Here is a 22,738-nt window from a genome sequence, read left to right on the forward strand (position 1 = left end):
TAAGACGCACCGATGTATAAGACGCACCTATATTTTAGAGGAGGAAAACAAGGGAAAAAGTATTGTGAACCAAATGGTGTAGTAATATATTGTTTAATAAAATACCAGTGTAGCAGAATACTTTTTACAAGTTTGTGGACTTCAACTCCCAGAATTCCTCCACCAGTCATGCTACTTTAGGAATCGGAGTTGAAGTCCACAAGCCTTAATCTTGCCAGGATTAAAGACCCTTGCACTTCTAACCCCTAACTCAGGGATCTTCAAAGTTGACAGTTTTAAGACCAGTGGACTTCAACTCCCAGAATTCCTCCACCAGTCATGGGAGAAGGGTCTTGGCTGGAGGATAACACTCCACACACACACACACTCCACACAAACACACACACACAACAGGCCTGTTGCTCTCCCTTGTGCAGTTTAACTGCTGCAATCCTGATCCGGTTGAGGAAAAAGTGAAAATTGTTTTCTACCCCCCCCCCCTCTCCCCTCCCTTCTCCTTCCCTCCGGCTTCCTCCAAAGCCTTTTTGAGCAGACCATCTAAAAGGCCTTGCCTGCTCAAAAGCTCCAGGGTCTGCCTTTCCTATCTCCCTCCCTCCCTTTCCTCTGTCCCCAGTTTGGGTGGCACAATGGGACACCGGGGTGCGGGGGGAGGGTCGCTCTCCAATGCAATCCCTTGGATGTGCAGAGCGCCGAGGGGACCTTCACCTGCTTCTCCTCAGCTGCCTTCATGCGTGCCCACCTCACCTGCCTTGCAGCAACCTCCCAAAGGCCCCCCCGAAGGCAGAAGATCCGGGTGGGGGCTGATGGAGCTGAGCCCGCTCGCGCCAGACGACCAAGGCAGCCCCACAGGCCTCCTCCACCAGCTGGATACACAGAGCGCCGAGGGGACGCCTGACCGCTTCTCCTCAGCTGCCGCTACGTGTCGTGCCTCACTTGTCCGGCGGTGGGTGTTTCTCACAGGGTTCCTGCCGGCACCACCCCCAATTTGGATGGGAGTGGCTAGTCGCCAAGGGCATCCGAAATGGCGGTGCCGGCAGGGACCCCACGAGAAACACCCCCCACCGGGCAAGTGATATGGGACGTGCGTCGGCAGCTGAGGAGAAGAGGGTTTGAGTCCCCTCGGCACTCTGTGTATCCAGCTGCTGGAGAAAGCCAACGGGGGCGGCCTTGATCGGGGCGAGTGGGTGCGGCTCCATCAGCCCCCTCCTCACTGTGTTGTTGGTTGGCCGGCTCAGCTGGGCGAGCGGCTGTGGTAGGGACCGGGACTGGCTAACTCTGGCGGCGCACCCGCCTTGTCCCTGCCTGTTGGAGGCCCAGGCAGCCGCCTGGAAAGAGAGGCTTTGCTGCTGGTTCTACGCCCGGCAACCTGTCGTCCACCCCCAGGGCTGAGCTGCCAGGCGGCCTCGGCAGCATTCGATGCATAAGATGCACCCAATTTTTAAAGGGCTTTTTTGCAGTAAAAAGGTGCATCTTATACACCAAAAAATACAGTATATTACAAGCTATAAGAGGCAGTTTGATCCAATGGTGAAGGCACCAAGTGAGAAAGCAACTGTGAGTTCAAGTCCTGCGTCAGCCATTAAAACCAGCTGGGTGGCCTTGGGCCAGTCACTCCCTCTCAGCAGAGCTCACCTCACAGGGTTGTTGTTGTGGGGAAAATAAGAGGAGGAAGATGTGTTGGAAATGTTCAATACGTTCAGGAGGGTGCAAATAAATAAGAAATATCTACTAAATTCATGTTGAATCCTTTCGACCCTACGATTATAAACACATAAGATTTTCCTCCTCCATTCCTAACTTAAAATAAAAACGGTTAATTATTCAATGATAAAAACAATCAGGAAAGACTCAGAATCCATCCTGGTTCCTGGATGCTGGAAGGCCCTGAAAAGTTCCTCCTGAGAGTCCGGCCTCACTCAGAAGAAGGTCGATCCCCTCTCCTCTTCTCTCTCCTCATGCTGTGACTCTCCACTCGGGCTGCCAAGAGGAGGGAAAAGGGTCAGTCTGAGAGGGATCCAAGAGGAAGGATCACAAGGGATCCGCAAAGATCAGCCCTGTGAAGGAGCAGAGGGAGCAGCCTCAAGAGAGGGATCAGCCGGGTGGGATCTCCAGAGTGAAAAGAGGGGGGAGGGGCTGGGACTGGCTCCTGAGGTGGGTGAGGGATTCCCAGATGGGATCAAGGAAGGGAGAGAAGCCCCCTCTCCACCCATGACTGCAGGGCCCTCAGGAAGACCCTCCCCTTGCAGTGGGCACCCTCCGATCTCCTCTTTGCAGGTCTCTGAGCCTCCTGACCCAAGAAAAGTCAGATCCTGAGAAGAGCCTGGCCCCAGTCTGGCCTTGCAGGAGAAGAGTTTGGGGGAAGGAAGACCCTCTCCCCCCAGAGCCCCACTGCCTCTCCCCCAACTCCCTTCCCTTGCAGAGTTTGAGATGAACAGGAGAGAGGAGGGGGATTTCCCAAACTATGTCTCCCCCTCCCCTCCCTCCCTCTCCCCCCATGCAGCCCCCACAGGGGGAAACTCACCTGGGAGGGGGCTGCTCAATGGCCTGGTTGCTTCCTGCATTGGAGAGAAAGACACAGAGTGAGTCTCTGCCTTGTCTGGATCCTCCGAGGAGAAGAAATCTCTCCCTTCGCCCTTCGACCTCTGCAGCTTCACAAACTTCTCACAGACTTTTCATTCATTCGTTATTCAACTCCTATGCCCCCCATCTCCCCCAGGGGACTCTAGGCAGCTCACAGTGAGATCAAATAAAATGCCATGTGGAACATTTAAAAGAATAAATCAAAACCAGATTCCCCCATCAGATCAGGTTGCCTTTGTCTGACAAGAAGATCACATCCAGTGTTCACGGACCACAAGATGGTCTGGGAGAGGCCCATGTCCACCATGGAGGCCATGAACCTCTGGGCTGCTTCTGAGGCCAAGACCAGGGACGGCAGATTGAGGTCTTCCAGGACCATAATCCTGGGCAACTCCAATAGCTGAGGTGCCCATTCAGCAGGGAGGCTGGTGCAGTAGCAACAACCCCAACTGATCCTCTGAGTCCAGAGCCAAAAACAGGGAGTCACAACCAGAAACATGGGGTGGGAGCATCCTGAGAGCCAAAAGGGATTCTCAGATGACCACTGCACCCCACGTCCCCTGCCCTGGGCTCTCAGTTGGGGCCAAACCCTAAACCCAGGTGGGGGCATCTCAGAGAGAGGGAAACAAACCTCCTTCCAGATTTAGCCATGATAGCAGAAGAGTCTGTAACCATTGAGGATCATGGTCTCACCAGTGGTTTCCCCATTTCCCCTCAAAGAAATGGGGGTCTTCCATCCAAAGACAGCCAGTTCATACTTAAGAGCCTTTGTGATGGGAGACCAAGAGGAGATCCAGCTGGCATCCCCCAAAGCTCCTTTTCCCTCAAAATGCCCCCCTTGGACCCCTAAGTTTATGGAGCTTCCGACTCTCTCTTGGCCAAGCCTTTTGTTTCTGCCTCCTTGGGAAACAGGGCATGTTCTCAGTCAGAGGGACCTTCCACCAGCTCACCTTCTGGAGAGTTCCCCATCCCAGATGTTTCTCCTTGGAGGACTCCACTTCCAAGAACAGCCTGGCTCTAATGACAAGGGGGCCCATCTTTCCCAGCCTGGCTCTTAGGGAGAAGAGGAAGGTAGCACACACACACACACTCTCTCTCTCTCCCCCCCTCTCTCTCACAAACAAACAAACACCCACCCACAAGATCATATGCTGCAACGTCCTGCCTGTCGGCGACTATTTCAGTTTCAACCACAACAACACAAGAGCACACAACAGATTTAAACTTAATATTAACCGCTCCAAACTTGACTGTAAAAAATATGACTTCAGTAACCGAGTTGTCGAAGTGTGGAACTCATTACTGGACTCCATAGTGTCATCCCCAAACCCCCAACACTTTACCCTTAGATTATCCACGGTTGACCTATCCAGATTCCTAAGAGGTCAGTAAGGGGTGAGTACAAGTGCACTAGAGGGCCTTCCGTCCCTGTCCTATTGCTCTCCTATATCTCCTCTACCTTTCTTCTATTCCTATATCTCTTCTTCTATTCTTTCATTGCCATGTTCTATTCCTATAACTTCTCTTCTATTCTTTCTTAGATATATTTTACTATGAGTATCTCCTCTATAACCTTCATCATGTATTTTACTATGTGTATATAGATATATATACCCTCTAAAACCCTCATTGTGTATTGGACAAAATAAATAAATAAAATAAAACACACAGAGCCCTCAAGTGATGGGGCTTCTGGTCCCTGATCTAAGTGGCAGATGAGCCCTGGTGGCGCAGTGGTTAGACTGCAAGCTGCTTCTGCTGACTGCAGTTCACCAGATCAAATCCCACCAGGCTCAAGGTTGACTCAGCCTTCCCTCCTTTCCAGGGGGGGTCAAATGAGGAGCCAGATTGTTGGGGGCAAGAGGCGGATTCTGTAAAGCGCTTAGAGAGGCTGTGAAGCACCGTAAAATAGTATATAAGTCTAAGTGCTGTTAAATGGACAGAGGACAATTCACTCACTTGATGCTGCTCTGTAGCCATCCTGACGTCTCTCTGCAAGGACAAAAATCAGTGAGAGCTCAAAAGGATCCACCAGAGATCATCCAAACTCTCCCTCCGTAGATGGAAGAACCCCAGGAGATATTTCACAGTCGCTTTGTCCCATCAATAAAGACAGAAAGATCTTCAAAATACAAATGTGTCTCCTGATTTGACCCAAGAGAGAGCTGCTGCCTCTGAGATGGATGGAGGGGAATTGGGGGAAGCAGCTGGGAGGGGAGGGAGGTTCCCATGGAAACCCTTCTCTGTTGCTCTTTGATCAAAGCCTTTGAGAGGGACAGAGGAGGTGGGAGGCCTCTTCCCCACTCAGAAGAACCTCAGACTGCCTGAATCTCAGACTCAGCTGAACCGAGACTGGAGTCCCAGCAAGAGGCTGAGATCTCTGATGCTCCCCAAGAGGGCTGGGACAACAGGACAGGAGGGACCCCAGAAGGAGCTCCCCAAAGGGAAAGACTTGGGGGGAAGCTCCCCACCTTCACCCCCAAAAAAGGATACTTACTGAAGAACACCACAATCCCAGCAATCACACACAGCAGGACCAGAGCAGCCACAACAAAGCCGATGATGAGCCAAAGGTTGGATTTTGAATCGGTGGGATCTGAATGGGGAGAAAGAGCAATTAAATTTGATTATTTCCTCTATCAAAGGTGACAATCATCAATTAAAAAATGAATTTCAATTTGAATTTTGAAACTTTGGAAATCTGGTGTACATTTGGGACACTTCTGAGCATCTGCAGAGTTCTTTGAGAGGGGGCTTTTTTCCTTGGGTTTTATGCTGAGCCTCAGGAATCCACATATCGTATCATAAAACAATGTGCAGCTTCTTTCTTAGAGCAGCAACAGTGACCTTTTGACCTTTATAGCAGGAGACCCTGTCACTCTCTGAGTCGGGAGCCTCTGTTCTGACTCCTGATGCATCAGTGTACAAACTCTCTGCATTCCCTGAAGTCAGCTGGAGTTCATCCATTTTAATCAAAATCTGCCTTCAGAAAAGGGGCTACAGACTCCTCCTGATTCTTCTACTTTGGAAATTGTAAACAAAAGCAAATCTGATTCTGATGCTCAGCGTAACTGCTGCTTTTCTGCTGGGAGGAAGAAACAGGGGAGACTTAAGAGAGGGTCTAAGGGCATTTCTTTTGAACCTCAAATCACTGAATAACTGGGATTCCCATAGAAATACCCAAAGCCAGCACACAACAGATTCAAGCTTCATATTAACTGCTCCAAACTTGACTGTAAAAAATATGACTTTAGTAATCGGGTTGTCGAAGCGTGGAACTCCTTACCGGACTCTATAGTATCATCCCCTAACCCCCAACATTTTACCCTTAGACTGTCCACGGTTGACCTCTCCAGATCCCTAAGAGGTCAGTTGAGTGCCTTCCGTCCCCTGTGCTATAGTCTCTCTTATATCTCGTATTTCTTCTCTACTATATCCTCTATAACCTTCAATGTGTGTTATTGTGTATTGGACAAAATAAATAAATAAAATAAAATAAATAAAGTCCATTCTCAGCCGAACCCAAAAATAAGGAAATAGCCTTAATTAACCTGGGATTCAACTGGTAACTGAAATACTTTCCTGGCACACTAAAAAACTCTGGAAGTTGTTTATTGTTTGCACAAGTTGTCCATTTATTTATTTATAGAAACATAGAAACATAGAAGACTGACGGCAGAAAAAGACCTCATGGTCCATCTAGTCTGCCCTTATACTATTTCCTGAATTTTATCTTAGGATGGATATATGTTTATCCCAGGCATGTTTAAATTCAGTTACTGTGGATTTACAAACCACGTCTGCTGGAAGTTTGTTCCAAGGATCTACTACTCTTTCAGTAAAATAATATTTTCTCATGTTGCTTTTGATCTTTCCCCCAACTAACTTCAGATTGTGTCTCCTTGTTCTTGTGTTCACAAAACACTTCCCTCTTGGACCTTATTTAACCCTTTAACATATTTAAATGTTTCAATCATGTCCCCCCTTTTCCTTCTGTCCTCCAGACTATACAGATTGAGTTCATGAAGTCTTTCCTGATACGTTTTATGCTTAAGACCTTCCACCATTCTTGTAGCCCGTCTTTGGACCCGTTCAATTTTGTCAATATCTTTTTGTAGGTGAGGTCTCCAGAACTGAACATTTATTTATTTATTTATTTATTTATTTACTTACTTACTTACTTACTTACTTACTTACTTATTTATGTATTTATTTATTTATTTACTTATTTATTTGTCAAGCAAGTATAGTATTATAGTAGATATTAACATAACATAACATAAGTAGAACTTAGTAATAGAAGGGATAATAAGACAGTAGGACAGGGACATTAGGCACAAAAGTGTACTTATGCACGCCCCTTACAGACCTCTAAGAAAAGGGGAGAGGTCGATTGTAGATAAGGTTGAAGATTTTGGGGTTGGGGGAAGCAACAACAGAGTCAGGTAATGAGTTCCAGGTGGTGATCACTCTATTGCTGAAATCGTATTTTCTGCAGTCAAGTTTGCATCAAAGGGGAAGCCTAAGTATTCAAGCATCCTCAAGCATAAACATCCCATTGCCTCTCCCACCAACCACTGAGTCATAAAGAAATAAAGCTCCACATCCCAGAGACCAGACATGCCAAGCAAAAAGAAACCTCAAGCAAGTGAACCTGAGAGCAACCCATGCTTTAAATGCAATGACCATGATGGTCTTATAAAATGCCAAACTTGCAACTTATCTGCACACCACAACTGCCTCAACGTTACAAAGCAGATAGTCACCCTTCGAAAAGAAAACTCCTCATTTCTTTATATGTGTTCATCCTGCACCCCTAAATTAAATATCCTCAGCAGCTTGTCTGGCGAGATTAACACCTTAAAAGAAACCACTAAAGCCCAACAAGCATTCATAGAAAGCACTGAACCACAACTTGCATCCATGGAAAAAAAATATCCAAGCACTGATTAATGCAAATCCACCCAACCAAATACCATTTACCACTTCACCACCACCTGTTTACGCTGCACCAGGACCACCTCGACCTCAACCACTACACATACGACCAAGACCTACTAAATCTACCACTGATATCCCCACCCTAGTCAAAGGTGCCTTGGAGCGTCAACAAAAAACCCAGAATGCTCTCCTCTTTGGTCTTGAAGAAAACCATGAATCCGACATAACAAAAATAAGAAACATCATCCGCCACCAGCATTCACATTCACAAACAATTGCCCCAGAAGACATTTTAGAAGTTACCAGAAATGGACCAGAGCACAGATATAACAATGGCTCAATAGCCCCCCTTTTCTGCAGAGTGGTATGCAAAAACGAACAAACAAAACAGCAATTCATCAGGGCCGTTAACCTCCTTGCCAGAAATAACATTACTTACAACAAACTCAGATGCAGACCAGATCTTTCTCTCTTTCTTGGAGTCTTGGTGGATAATCAACTAAACATGAGCCAGCAATGTGCAGCAGCGGCCAAAAAAGCCAACACCATCCTAAGCTGCATCAACAGAGGGATACACTCCAAGACCAGGGAAGTATTAATACCACTCTACTACGCGCTGGTCAGATCACATTTGGAGTACTGCACCCAGTTCTGGTCACCACACTTCAAAAGAGACATTGAAACTCTGGAGAAGGTGCAGAAAAGAGCAACCAAAATGATTAGGGGACTTGAAACCAAGACTTACGAAGAGAGATTGCGGGAACTGGGCATGGATAGCCTTGAGAAAAGGAGGGCCAGAGGGGACATGATAGCTGTATACAGGTATATGAGGGGTTGCCACAGAGAAGAGGTGGTCACTCTATTCTCCAGAGCACCAGAGGGCCGAATGAGGAACAACGGCTGGAAGCTGACCAAGGAGAGATTCAACCTAGAAGTAAGGAAGAACTTCCTGACGGTCAGAGCGATCAACCATTGGAACAACCTGCCTGCGGAGGTTGTGAACTCCCCAACTCTGGACACTTTCAAAAGGAGATTGGACTGCCACTTGGCTGGGGTGCTTTAGGATTCCTGCTTAGGCAGGGGGTTGAACTTGATGACCTGCATGGTCCTTTTCAACTCTAACAATAAATAAATAAATAAATAATAAATAAATAAATAAATAAACATATACCCTCTTGTGAACTATGGGTGGAGACACCTTGAACTTGGTGAAACAAACCTATACATAGATTACCACACTGAAAGCATCAAATCCAGAACCCATCCTCCTCCCTAGATTTTCCAAACTAACATCCAACATCAACCATCCTTCATCTTTCAACCTACCATCTCACATCAAACTGACATCTGCCAGACCCCCATCCCACAACAACAAATGGACATCCCTAGCACCTCAAAGAATAGAAAAGTGCGCCCCTTATTTCCTCTAATCACCACAAAACCCATCTCCAACACAAGACCAATCTCAAACGTAAACTATTAAATGCCAGAAGAGTAGTCAAGAAGATGTCTGAATTCCTCCTTCTATTAGAAACATCCAGTTTCGATATAATTTTTATCTGCAAAACATGGCTAAATGCTTCCTACCCAGACGCCATTATCACATTAAAAAACTACCATGTTTTCCGCTCAGACCGTGAATCCAGCAGAGGAGGCGGAGTAGCTATATTCTACAAAAAATCACTGAACCTAAAAAAGTCAAAGTTGCACAGGATCTACAGTGATCCCCCGGTTATTGCGTCCCCGACCATTGCAAACAGGGTAATTTGCGATTTTTGAACCCGGAAGTCAAAACACCATCTGCGCATGCGTGCCCTTTTTTCTATGGGCACGCATGCGTAGATGGCGCCCGGCAGATCAGCTGCTGGGCGGCTTCCCTGGGTCTTCCCCCTCTTGCTGGCGGGAGGGCGAAGCCCCCCCCAGCACCCGCTCGCCCGCCCTTCGCCCTTCGCCCGGGAAGTTCGCCAGGAGTCAGCGGAGAACGGCGCGCCTGTTTTAAAACGATCGGAGCTTTCCAATGAGTCCCGAAGACAAACGTCAAACTTCCGCGTTTGTCTTCGGGACTCATTGGAAAGCCGCGCGGGTGTTTTAAAACGTCGCCGCCGACATGGGGGGCTTGCTAGCACCCCCCCAAACCCGGGTTGGGGATTCGGGGGGGTGCTAGCGAGCCCCCCATGTCGGCGGCGACGTTTTAAAACACCCGCGCCGCCCCCAATCTTCGGCTCCTCGCTAGCGCTGCGGATGTTAAAAACACCATCTGCACATGCGCAGATGGTGTTTTTACTTCCGCAGCGCTACTTCGCGAAAACCCGCTCGTTGCGGAGGGTCCTGGAACGGAACCCTCGCAAACGAGCGGGGGATCACTGTATTGCTCCCTGAAACTATTGTCTGTGATCTATCCCTAAATACCACAATTCACTTCTTACTCTGCAACAGAGCTCCGGGCTGTCTGGGACTCCACCAACTCGTAACTACGGAGTCTACGGAGAGGAGCAGCATACAAATTTAATTAATAATGATAATAATAATAATAATAACAACAACAACAACAACAACAACAACAACAATCACAACAACAACTAAGAATACTAGACTAGATAACTGTCTGGATCTCCTGCAACAGCAAAAGTGCAATATATGGCTTACAAATAAAAGAAATGTAAAATAATGCACTTGGGGAAAAGGAATCCTCAATCTGACTATTGTATTGGCAGTTCTGTGTTAGCAAATACTTCAAAAGAAAAGGATTTAGGCGTAGTGATTTCTGACAGTCTCAAAATGGGTGAACAGTGCAGTCAGGCAGTAGGGAAAGCAAGTAGGATGCTTGGCTGCATAGCTAGAGGTATAACAAGCAGGAAAAGGGAGATTATGATCCCGCTATATAGAATGCTGGTGAGACCACATTTGGAATACTGTGTTCAGTTCTGGAGACCTCACCTACAAAAAGATATTGACAAAATTGAACGGGTCCAAAGACGGGCTACAAGAATGGTGGAAGGTCTTAAGTATAAAACGTATCAGGAAAGACTTAATGAACTCAATCTGTATAGTCTGGAGGACAGAAGGAAAAGGGGGGACATGATCGAAACATTTAAATATCTTAAAGGGTTAAATAAGGTCCAGGAAGGAAGTGTTTTTAATAGGAAAGTGAACACAAGAACAAGGGGACACAATCTGAGGTTAGTTGGGGGAAAGATCAAAAGCAACATGAGAAAATATTATTTTACTGAAAGAGTAGTAGATCCTTGGAACAAACTTCCAGCAGACGTGGTAGTTAAATCCACAGTAACTGAATTTAAACATGCCTGGGATAAACATATATCCATCCTAAGATAAAATACAGAAAATAGTATAAGGGCAGACTAGATGGACCATGGGGTCTTTTTCTGCCGTCAGACTTCTATGTTTCTATGTTTCTAAGAAGCATTTTCCAACAGTGACCACAGCATGATAAACTTCAGTTTCAACCTAAGCCACACTAAGATCCACCCAAATAATGCAACACCCAAATTCAATTACAAAAAAGCGAACTATGAACTCATTGAAGCCCATCTCTCAACATTAAACTGGCAAACTCTATTCTCTGATGCAACACTACTGATGACCTCTACAACACATTCTTGCTCGAAATGAAAATAATTATCAGACCATGTACCACTAACATCTACCACAAACAAGAAAAATAACCTTCCCATCTCGATAAGAAAATTACAAACAAGAAACAAATCTCTCTGGCGGAAAAACAAAAAAGGACAAGTAGCAAAATTCAAAAGCCGATATAAAAGCATATGCAATCAAATAAAAGCAGAATGTCTCAACTACCACAGCAAACAAGAGGAAAACCTCCTATGTAGCAAATCTAATCGAGCCTTCTACAACTTTGTCAACAACAACCGCAAGGACTCTAGTCCTATCCCACCTCTCAAAGGACCCAACAACGAAGAATAGCACGTTGACTCATCCAAAGCTAACTTCCTCAACTCTTTCTTTGGCTCTGTCTTTGTTAACAGCAATGGCTCATCCCCCAATTTCATCAATCGCACCTCAAACTCCCTCAACGACCTAACCCAAGTAGACTTCAGTGAAGACCATGTTGAAAAAGCATTATGTGACCTTAAACCTTCTCTATCAGTCAGACCAGACGATCTATGTGCATACTTCCTGAAAAAGCTCTCTTGTGCTATAGCTGAACCACTAAGCATAATTTTTGAAAAATCCTCCAGAACCAGCACACTTCCCAAGCTATGATCGAAAGCATTGGTCATCCCCATCTTCAAAAAAGGAGACCCCTGACTTGTTGATAACTGCAGACCAATATCACTATGCGGCATCCCTTGCAAAGTCATGGAATCAATTATAAACCAATCAATTACTCTCCACCTAGAAACTAATAATCTGCTCTCTAACAAACAATTTGGATTCATTAAAAATCTATCCTGCAACCTGCAGCTCCTCCACTGCAAAAATATATGGACAACTCATCTAGATTCAAACTTAATATTAACCGCTCCAACCTTGACTGTAAAAAATACGACTTTAGTAATCGAGTTGTCGAAGCATGGAACTCATTACCAGACTCCGCAGTGTCATCCCCTAACCCCCATTTCACCCCTAAACTATTCACTGTTGACCTCTCCAAATTCCTAAGAGGTCAGTAAGGGGCGTGCATAAGTGCACCAGAGTGCCTTCCGTCCCCTGTCCTATTGTCTCCCCTATATCTCATATATCTTTTCTTCTATTCCTATATCCTTTCTCTATTCTTTCATTGATATATTTTATTCCTATATCTTCTCTTCTATTCTTTCTCTGATATATTTTACAACAAGTATATCCTCTATAACCCTCATTGTGTATTGGACAAAATAAATAAATAAAATAAATAAAAATTTCATCAGGATCGGCTGAGTATTGTGATGGGATTCTATAGTTTCCTTTCTATCCCCTGAAGTCAGTTCTATGGTTTGGTCCCTGCAGCTTCACCAACCTCAAACAATGGAAAAACCAATGCATAAAAGCTCAGGTATGTTCACATCTGGACACACCTGGGGTCAGATTTCTCTCCCACCCTCCTCCAGGCTGCCAAAGAGCCCGGCCTTTCCCTCCCTGCAGCCTCTCACCCTTCAGCTCCAAGTCCAGAGGATCCTGCAGGCCGTCGTGCTCCACATGGCACCGATAGCGGCCCCTCTCTTTGGGGTCGATCTGGACGCTGATCCAGTAGTGGTAGGTCCCATCTGCGTTGGGGGCCAGAAACCCACGGAAGGTGTCCTGCAGCCAGACCTCCCATCCCTCGTCCAGGAGGTATCGATCTCCCTGGGGTAGAAGCCGTGGACCCGGCAGACGTGCGTCTCCATCCCATCCTCCACCTCCGTCCTGCTGCTCATCGTCACTACTGGAGGCTCTGCGGAAACACCGGAATTGACTCTGAGCCCCTCCAGAGACTGAAAGGTGGGTGAGAAAATCAGGGGCAGGAAACTCTCCCCCTATTTCCCCCTCCACACCTGAAGCATCTCAAGGGGTTTTGGGAAATGCTCCGAATCTGGAAAACGCTCAACCACAAGAACTCCTGATTTTGAGTCCTTCCCAGGGACTCAGCCTGAAAAACCTCCGGCAGCAAATTGAGGGTCCAAGGAAATTCCTCTCTGTCTGCTTTGAACTCTGGCTGATCTTGGGCTGCTCCCTTCAGGGGAGGGAGAGTGGAGATGGTCTCTTAGGTTCCCTCTCAAAACAGCCACAACACAGAAGATTCTCTCTACTTTCTGCATCCTCTTCTGCTCCCCTGAATCTGAGGCTGCTCCAGGCCTATTTCCAAGGGACACAACCCCAATTTTGAGGGGAAGAGAGATCAAAGGGAATCTCACACTGATCAATTTGGAAAAGAGATTTTGTCTCTGAAAAAAGGGGGGGGGGGGACAACAGAGAGAGATTGAGGCCAATGGAAGAGAGAGAGGGTCCTCCTCAGGCAGGGAGGCGCTGTTGGCAATCATCATCAGTGGATCCCCCATTGATCCTAATCTCATGGAGCTGATCCTGGAGGGATCAAGGGCCCCAGGGGGAAAAGGAGAGACCGAGGGGGGAGGGGTGTTCTAGATGGTAAATTAATAAAAAATCCTAGGGAAAGATTATAATGTGAGTCCCTTATGTGGGGGAAGGGGGTGTTCCTGAACATGGGGAGGGGGTTGTTTTGAGAAAGGCTGACTGAGAATTGTGGGAACCTGTTTGAGGCTTAAAAGAAAGATTGAGAGAAACTTTGCTCCACCCTGACCCCCCCCCCCCGAAAGAAATGAACCCCTCATCCATGGCCCTTTTGCCCAAGTGGGGACACTGATGATGTCTTCTAATGGTAGAAGTGGAGCCCTCTAGTGGTGGGAGTAGGAGGTACACTCGGGTTTAAGGCAGGGAGGGAGCCCCCTATGGGATGTGGGGAGAAGCAGAGTTAATGGGGGGAGAAATGAAGCCTGCCCACCACTCTCAACTACAGTTTGGAGAATGGAGGTTTCACTGAATGGCCCCAAATGGTTCCCTCCTTGTGGGCAGTGAACTGGACACCCTCAAGGGCTTTTCCTGCCTGACCCACCCAGACACCTGCCAGGCAGAGGCTGCATTTCCTGGTCCACTGAATGGCTGCCTGGTAGTGAGAACCAATCAGGGCTTCCCGTGTCCTGGAGAGAGGCTGGAGGGGGGGAGGGGGGATTCCCACCAGGGCAAACAGGCTGTAGACCAGGGACTCAAAGGGGCTGAATGTGTCCAAGAGATCCGGCCATAAAGGAGGAAAGTCCAGTCTCCATTCAGATGCTCACCTGTCCTCAGCAGCGTCTCCTTCCCATAGGACAGGTACTTCTTTATCCAGTCAAAACATTCCTCCTCCAGGTAGGCCTTCAAATACTGATTCAATCCTGGTAAACCATCCCATTTCCTCTGGGTGTTCTGAGCCTGGGGGTCGGGAGCCACCCAAGTGAGGGTCTCCTTGTCGAAGGTGAGGAAGGTCCTCCCGTCATAGCCATACTGCATAAGCCCTCCTTTGCTCCCGTCTCTCCGGAGCTCACAGCCTAACATCCGCTGCCATGTGTGCAGGCCTAAAGGACAGACAGGAGGATGGTTGAAGATAGACAGAGCTGCCCCCCTTCCTGCAGGGACTTTGACAGAGGCACTGACACCCCCATCACTAACCTCCCTTCCCCCCTCCCTCCCCCTCCCTCCCTGCATTCCCCTCCCCCCAGGACGGAGTCCCTGAACCTTCCCAGGAAAAGGGAATCTGGAAAAGGCAGCAGAGGATCCCAAGGGAGACGGAGAGAAGGAGGAGGGGAAAAAGAAACAGAGGGACGGAGATCCTTCCATCTTTCTTTCTGCTGTTCCTCTGGGGGGAAAGGAAGGGATCCCAGAGAGGGAACAGGAGCCTGGATCTGCAGCTGCAAAGAGGGACTGAGATGCTTGTGGTCTCAAAGAGGATCTGTCTGATCTACATAAAAGCTTGCAGGGATCCCTGTGACCATAAATCTTGGTCCATGTTCACAAATAGCAGCAAGTCACAAGGGCCAGTTCCCACTTTGGGCTAACCAGAAACAAACCATGGTTTAGTGCAATGTGGGAATGAAGCCTTGAAGGGCCAGTCTGATCTGGACACCCAAAAAGTAATTGGCCTTTGAAATGAGCTTGAAGTCCACAGTCTTTGCAAGGCCCTGGAGAAGATACTTAGACTTCAAGTGACCAGATTCTTGGATTTAAAACAAATTTGAACATATGAAAAAACCAAAAGGAAATCCTGAAATGTTTCCACTCCTGTTTGGGCTTGAGAGGGAGGAAGGACGCCAGGAACTCTCAACTCTAAGGGAAAAACCACATGGACATGAAGTTGAACTAAACTGACCAGTGTTTTCCCTCCCTTTCCCCACCCAGGAATGTCGGGTGAGGGGATCCTTTCTCTGCATCTTCTGCTCAGACAGAGATCTTCCCTTTGGAGGAAGAGGAAGATCCTCGTGAGCTCCAGCCTGATCCTTCCCTCGAGAGGAGATTCCCTGATCTCCCCCTGGGGAAAACGGACTTTTATTTATTTTTCTTTGATTAGTTTCCTTTTGCTCCTTTACTTTATGTTACCTTCTATTAATTTTTATCTTTTGTTCAAAAGGTTTAATGCAAATTATATTTAAAAGTTCAAAAGGCAAACAAGGTATCATTAAAATTGTATGGAGAATACATGAATCAAGGCAGAGCAACCACATCTGGAATACTGGGAGCAGTTGTGGCCCAAAGACCCCCAAAAGGAGAGGAGGGGGCTGGAGAAGGTCCAGAGGAGGCGACTCAGGCGAGGGGAGGGGGGAAGCAGCCCCCCTTTGAGGAAAGGTTGGGACCTTTGGGGCTCTTTGGCCTGGAAAGGAGGCTCCCACTAGACCCACAGGTGCTTTCAGCCCCTGCCCCCAAACAAGGTTCCTTGACGGTGAATCTTGTGCCCCAAAGATGGCAGAAGGGGGGGCTGCTGAAGAAGGCCTCCCCCCTCCAGGGCAGCCACACCAAGAGGGCAGGGCAGGAGTTCAGCCTGAGGGACCAAGGATGGGAAGCCACGAAGGCTCTGAGAGACTCTGGAAGGGCCCCAAATGGAGGATCCTTTCTTCTCTGTCTTTCCCTCTCAGGATTGGGAGGATCCTGGCCCTGTGCCCCCCCCAAGAGCCCCCACCCCGTGTGGGTCTTCCTGGCCCCTCCTTCCAACTGGAGGATGAACAGAAGCTCCTGGCATATGGGGGCCCCTCATCCCTCCAAAAAGGGGGTGAAGGGATCTAGTCACTCCAGGTGGATCTGCACTGGATCCCTTATTTCTCTGAGGTGGAAACAGAGAGAAGGATGAGGATCTGCTTGCTGTAGAATTTAATTAGGATCCACTGACATTTTTTATGGGGGGGACCTGTGATTCCCTTCGTCCCCCACAGCAGGAGATCCACCAAGGTCAGACCCTCCAACTTTCATGGGGGGGGGAGATTTTGGTCTCTTTATCTCAGTTTATATCAATATCAACATTCAGAAAGACAGATGGATAAATTTAAACATGTTTTTATTAACTGCAATTGGCAGAAAATGTCAGAGGTACCCAGGTGCTCGGTGAGGAATTCAGAGCTCTTTTGGACAGGCATTTAAACTAGGTAAAGGGGACAGAGATGTACCAGATGTGGAGGATTTCTGTCCCCGACCAATGAGGATACATCAGTTTCTGGAAGCTTATGAAAAGGGAGCTGAAAATAAAATAGATGTAGTTGTTGATGATAAGGGGCAAACTAATAATGAAAATAATGTTCTTCGGGTAATGTGCACGAATGCTCGAAGCTTGAGCAACAAGCTCTGTGAGTTAATGGCCATAATATCTAGAGATAATTTGGATCTGGTTGCCATAACTGAGACATGGTTTAAGGATTCCAATGAATGGGAAATATCCATACCAGGATATACACTGTATAGGAAGGATAGAATAGAGAGAAGGGGAGGTGGAGTAGCCATTTATGTTAAAGAAAGTCTAAAAACAATACTAATTCAAAATACATGTAAAGATCTGGAGACCCTCTGGATTTGCATGCAAAATAAAGATGGTTCTGTCATTAGAATTGGGGTGATCTATAGGCCTCCAGGGCAATCTGAGGAACATGACAACAAGATGGTGGATGAGATTACCCTAATGGCAGTAAAGGGAGATATTGTGGTTATGGGTGATTTCAACATGCCTGATGTTGACTGGAATATCCCCAGTGCCCTTACATGCAAAAGTAAGAATATAGTAGAGGCCTTTACAGGAGCAGCTATGGCACAGCTAGTTAAGACACCAACTAGAGGGGAGAATATTCTAGATTTAGTTTTTACAAATGGGAATCGGGTTTCAGAGGTCAAGGTGGGAGAAAATTTAGGTTGCAGCGACCATCTATGTTTGTGGTTTGATGTAAAAACTGATTGTGAGCAATCCTATACTGCAACCAAAGTATTGGATTTCAGAAAAACAAATTTTAATGCAATGGGGGAATATTTAAATAATGAATTAAAGGGGAGGGATAAAATGGCAGGAGCGAGCACCCAGTGGACTGTATTAAAAAAGGCCATCTTAAAAGCCACAAGACTTTATGTAAAGCAAGTAACTAAGGGTAAAAGGAAGAAGAAACCGCTATGGTTTAGCAATGATGTAAGGGCTATAGTCAATGAAAAAAAGGCTGCCTATAGGAGGTATAAAGAGTCTGGAAGTATAGCTGATAGAGAGGTGTATAAAATGAGACAGAAGGAGGCGAAACAGATAATATATGCTGCTAAAGCCTCAAAAGAGGAAGAAATAGCAAAATCTGTAAAGAAGGGGGATAAAACCTTCTTCAGATATATTAGTGATAGGAAGAAGAAAAACTGCAGCATCACAAAGCTTAGTACCGGGAATAATACATGCATTGATGGGAATAAGGAGATCGCTGACCATTTCAATAGCTACTTCTGTTCAGTTTTCTCAAAAGACACCTTACAAAATAATACTATAGAGGGATATAGCATTGCTTCCAGCTGTACGGATTCAGCTCCAGTGATCTTAGAAGCCGATGTCTTAGAAGAACTTGAAAGATTAAAGATAAATAAGGCAATGGGTCCAGATGGCATCCATCCCAGAGTTCTTAAAGAACTCAGATCTGTCATCGCTACCCCCCTGACTGATTTGTTTAACCAATCCCTGTTAACAGGAGATGTTCCTGAGGATTGGAGAATGGCCAGTGTTGTGCCTATCCACAAGAAGGGCAGTAGAGAAGAAGCTGGAAACTACAGGCCAGTTAGCTTGACATCAGTTGTAGTTAAAATGATGGAGACTCTACTCAAAAAGAGGATAAATCAGCATCTAAAAAACAATAACTTATTGGACCCAAATCAGCATGGCTTTACTGAAGGCAAATCGTGTCAGACTAATCTCATTGAGTTCTTTGACTATGTCACAAAGGTGTTGGATCAAGGTGGTGCCGTGGATATTGCCTATCTGGACTTCAGCAAAGCCTTTGATACGGTTCCACATAAAGAGCTGATAGATAAATTAGTGAAGATTGGACTTAATCCCTGGATAGTTCAGTGGATTTCAAGCTGGCTGAAGCATAGACATCAGAGAGTTATTGTTAATGGCGAGTATTCTGAGCAGAGACAGGTTACAAGCGGTGTGCCACAAGGGTCTGTTCTGGGTCCTATTCTTTTTAATATGTTTGTGAGTGACATAGGGGAAGGTTTGGTAGGGAAGGTTTGCCTATTTGCCGATGACTCTAAAGTGTGCAATAGGGTTGATATTCCTGGAGGGGTCTGTAATATGGTAAATGATTTAGCTTTACTAGATAAATGGTCAAAGCAATGGAAACTGCAGTTTAATGTTTCCAAGTGTAAAATAATGCACTTGGGGAAAAGGAATCCTCAATCTGAGTATTGTATTGGCAGTTCTGTGTTAGCAAAAACTTCAGAAGAGAAGGATTTAGGGGTAATGATTTCTGACAGTCTCAAAATGGGTGAACAGTGCAGTCAGGCGGTAGGGAAAGCAAGTAGGATGCTTGGCTGCATAGCTAGAGGTATAACAAGCAGGAAGAGGGAGATTGTGATCCCCTTATATAGAGCGCTTGTGAGACCACATTTGGAGTACTGTGTTCAGTTCTGGAGACCTCACCTACAAAAAGATATTGACAAAATTGAACGGGTCCAAAGACGGGCTACAAGAATGGTGGAAGGTCTGAAGTATAAAACGTATCAGGAAAGACTTAATGAACTCAATCTGTATAGTCTGGAAGACAGAAGGAAAAGGGGGGACATGATCGAAACATTTAAATATGTTAAAGGGTTAAATAGGGTTCAGGAGGGAAGTGTTTTTAACAGGAAAGTGAACACAAGAACAAGGGGACACAATCTGAAGTTAGTTGGGGGAAAGATCAAAGGCAACATGAGAAAGTATTATTTTACTGAAAGAGTAGTAGATCCTTGGAACAAACTTCCAGCAGACGTGGTTGGTAAATCCACAGTAACCGAATTTAAACATGCCTGGGATAAACATATATCCATTGTAAGATAAAATACAGGAAATAGTAAAAGGGCAGACTAGATGGACCATGGGGTCTTTTTCTGCCATCAGTCTTCTATGTTTCTATGTTTCTAACTATGGAGGAAAGGACAATTTATATGGATTTTTTAAAAAGAATAAACATATTTAAAAAGACTATTTTAAAGTTGTGGAAGCAGCCTCTCCCTTTGAAGGGACCCCCCCTTTCCTCCCCCTCTGGTTCCTGGGGAGGGGAATATGGGGCTGGAGGAGCCACCCAATCCATCACTCACCTTCGCTCTGATTGTAGTGACTCCTCAGAGTCTCCAGGTCTGCTCTGAACGTCTCCTCATTGGCACGAGCTCTCTGGGTGTTTCTGTCCCAGTATTGGGGATCCCCCTTCCCCACCTTCTCCATCCAGGGGACTCGAGGCTTCATCCTCCGGCTGTTGCTGTCGTAGTGATCAATGGCCTGACCGTCCACAAACCCCACAGTGACAAAGTAGGGTGGCCCCTGACTGGGCTCCGAGATGGAGGTGAAGAAATACTTCATGGAGTGGGAGGAGGCGCCTGGAAGGGACCCAGAGGGGCAGAGTTAGGGGGCTTCAGTCAAGGACCCTGATGCTCTATGGGGCACAGAAGGCTCGTTTCCAGGTCTGGAAAGAAGAAAGAAGAAGAAGAGAACTGGAGGCAGAGGAGGAAGAAGAGGAGATGAAGGGGGAGATGATGGGAGAGAGAAATAAAGCAGAGGGTGGAAAGAGGGAGTGACCGAGAGGCAAAGGAACATCTTCTGGAGGGTTGGGGGGAGAGAGAGGGGAAAGCAAAGGGAAGCAGAGACAAAGAGAGAGCAGGATCCCCTTTTTGTGATCCCCTCCAATTGTTCCCCGCATCCGGCAAGGCCTCCCTCCACCCCCTCCCTCTTCTGCATTGCTCAGTCTCTGCCCCAAGGAGGCTGCAGGGGGGCACAGGAAGAAGGGGGGCTCCATCTCCAGAAGCTCAAAACACAGCAGGAAACCCCATCTGCCCCCCCCAAGAGAAAAAAAAAACATTCTGACTTCACTGAGGCCCAACATGGATTGTTAGGTGCAGATTGAGGGGGGGATTTTATAAAATGAGGGAGGGGAGGGGGGAATTTGGGTGATACCAGAGGCCGTGGGATCCTTACAGGAAACCCAAACGGCTTGCTTGGGAGATAAGGGGAGGCAAAGGGGGGAGCGAAGGGGGGCAGCAATGATGCAATGTAGCCCCCCTGGATCTTCCCCCTCACCCCCCCTCCGACTGGGAAATTCCCCCTCCCATCCCAGAGTTCAGGCATCTGAACAGGACTTGGCTTTGAACCCAGGACTCAGTGTGGCTCAACCTTATACTTTGAGCCATGGAGGCCTAGTGGTTAGAAGGCAGCATTGCAGGCTAATTCTGCCCACAGCCAGGAGTTCAATCCTGACCTGCTCAAGGTCAATTCCTTCCGAGGTCAGATTGTTAGGCTGACATTTCCAACTGCTTCCATTGGACTTGAAAGCACTGTGAAGTGGTATATAGGTAGTCCTCCACTTCCAACAGTTTATTTAATGCCTATTTGAAGTTACATCATCACTGAAAAAAGTAACTTATGACTATTTTTCACACTTATGACCATTGTAGCATCCCCACGTTCTTCACATGATCAAAATTCAGACACTTGACAACTGGTTCATATTTATGACAGTTGCAGGATCGTCCCGGGGATCATGTGATCCCCTTTTGCAATGTTCTGTCAAGCAAACTCAATGGGGAAGCAGATTCACATAAAAACCATGTTATTACTGTAGTTTAACAACTGCAAGTGATTTGCTTAAAAAACGTGGCAGGGAAAGTCATAAATTGAGGCAAAATGCACAAATTTCTCACTTAGCAACATAAATTCTGGCGTCAGTTATGGTTGCAAGCAGTGTTCCCTCTAATTTTTTGGGGGGGAGGGCAGAAAAGTATAGTGTCTCAGTGGTAGTCCCCTTGGGACTGGGGGGGGCATAGAAGTATGTATGTGTATTGACAAAATTGAACGGATCCAAAGACAGGCTACAAGAATGGTGGAAGGTCTTAGCCATAAAACGTATCAGGAAAGACTTAATGAACTCAATCTGTATAGTCTGGAGGACAGAAGGAAAAGGGGGGACATGATCGAAACATTTAAATATGTTAAAGGGTTAAATAAGGTTCAGGAGGGAAGTGTTTTTAATAGGAAAGTGAACACAAGAACAAGGGGACACAATCTGAAGTTAGTTGGGGGAAAGATCAAAAGCAACATGAGAAAATATTATTTTACTGAATTTAAACATGCCTGGGATAAACATATATCCATTGTAAGATAAAATACAGGAAATAGTATAAGGGCAGACTAGATGGACCATGAGGTCTTTTTCTGCCATCAGTCTTCTATGTTTCTATGTTTCTATCAAATCCCCTCCTTCCTTGGAGGGGACTAAATTCACAAGACATAAACTATTGCAAATTTTACTAACAAGGACCAAAATCAAAATCACATTGTCACTGTTTAATTTCCATTGTCAAAATACAGACACGGAAGAGACTCTAAGGCTGCCCAATGAAGAGTTTTTAATTGGGTTAAAATAATAGATAATAATCTCCACTTTGGGGGAGGGAAAGAACTGCGCTTGGTGACGCCCTGGTAGACTTGATTGACGTCTGGAGAGTCCACCCACGTCCTGTTCCCAGAGGGGCTTTCCTGGAGGGAGGGAACTTTGGGGCCTAATCCCAGAGGGGGAGAAGGAGCGGACTAGAAAGAGGACCGAACCAGGATTCTCCTTTTGGGAAGATACTTTTTTTTTGGGGGGGGGGGGAGGAGAGAGATATTCCCTGGCAGATAAAAAGGGCGACCTCCCCCCCCCCCAAAGGGACTCACCGAAGCAGCTCTCTCGGAGGGCGACCGCCACCAACACCAGGAGCAACAAGGGCGCAGAGCGCAGAGCCATTCTGGCCTCGATCCTCAACCTGCGCCCCGCTCTCCTCAAGTCTCCGTGATCCCAACAGGGGCTCCAGGGGGGTCAACAGCGCAACAATCCGGAGCCCGTTGGCGATTGGGCGAACTCAACCAATAGAAAAAAAGCCACCCCAAGTTCGTCATTGTTGCTAGGCAGATCTCCAGGCGCAAACGGCAAGAGGGGCGGGGAAAGAAAAACGGAAGTTCCGTCGGGAAATCCCCTTCCTGGGAGTCCGC

The 22,738-nt window shown here is 46.7% G+C and overlaps 1 pseudogene; it reads right to left on the bottom strand.

The window, feature by feature from the left end:
• Window positions 1-1,783: 1,783 nt before the first annotated feature.
• On the bottom strand, window positions 1,784-22,548 carry LOC139159722 (major histocompatibility complex class I-related gene protein-like; annotated as a pseudogene).
• Window positions 22,549-22,738: the final 190 nt, after the last annotated feature.

Source organism: Erythrolamprus reginae, chromosome 2 (genome assembly GCF_031021105.1).
Source record: "Erythrolamprus reginae isolate rEryReg1 chromosome 2, rEryReg1.hap1, whole genome shotgun sequence".
Lineage (NCBI taxonomy): Eukaryota > Metazoa > Chordata > Lepidosauria > Squamata > Dipsadidae > Erythrolamprus > Erythrolamprus reginae.